This window comes from Triticum dicoccoides, chromosome 2B, assembly GCF_002162155.2.
Source record: "Triticum dicoccoides isolate Atlit2015 ecotype Zavitan chromosome 2B, WEW_v2.0, whole genome shotgun sequence".
In the NCBI taxonomy this organism is placed as follows: Eukaryota; Viridiplantae; Streptophyta; class Magnoliopsida; order Poales; family Poaceae; genus Triticum; species Triticum dicoccoides.
Window position 1 is genome coordinate 371827618 of NC_041383.1, and position 875 is coordinate 371828492.

Genomic DNA, 875 nt, shown 5'->3' on the forward strand with positions numbered 1-875 from the left:
ACGAAGGATCCATCAAGAATAACTTATAGAATAAGTCTTACAATTTCCTCATGGATGAATGGATAACCTTGCTGAAAAGGAATCTATAATGATAGGTCCTCCAGCCGGGAGGGGGGGTGCTAGGCATGACATCATGTTACCGGGTCATCAAAGGATCAATATCATAACTCTTGGAAAGTTGTCCTAACCATCATATCTGACGGAGATTCAGGTATGATTGGTGTCAGGATACCTCAGGCTCAGGATGCCTGAGAAGAAAGGTGCAAGACCAATTGACGGGATGACACTGTAAGATTCTCGGGAAATGAACTATGAAGTGACTTCCGTTAACAAGAGTTCATCATTAACCCAAGGAGAGGACAAGGAGGTGTCTGGTGAACTCAACGGCAATTCACCGAGATTCCCAAAAGATGGATTTCCACCATTAAGTGAACAAGGAGATAACATTTGTCAAATCAAATGATATAAGGAAGTATGCTCGAGGAAACATACACAATTAAACATTGGTTGAAAGGTGCGCCCGAAATATGGGTAGGGTTGCACGACCAATGTCAGAATGGTGATTCAATTAGCGAAGGACTTAGAATGAACTATCGCCCATTCACTTCAAAGCAATAGGGTTGTTAGAAGTTTTGAATTCACACGTCATAGCTCCATTGTCGGTATTCCGGTTGAAAACAATACGGGGACCAAGGAATGAACGAAGATGGCAAGAAGTATTATGATATCAAGAATTATTAAGAGGTGGTGAAATTCTCACCACATTCTTGACAAAAAGAGATGGTAATACTTCCGAGGTAAAGAAGAACAATTGCTGGATAGCAAGGAAACCAAGGTACAACACAAGTTGTGAACAAGTTTGTGTTGGGGGGGGG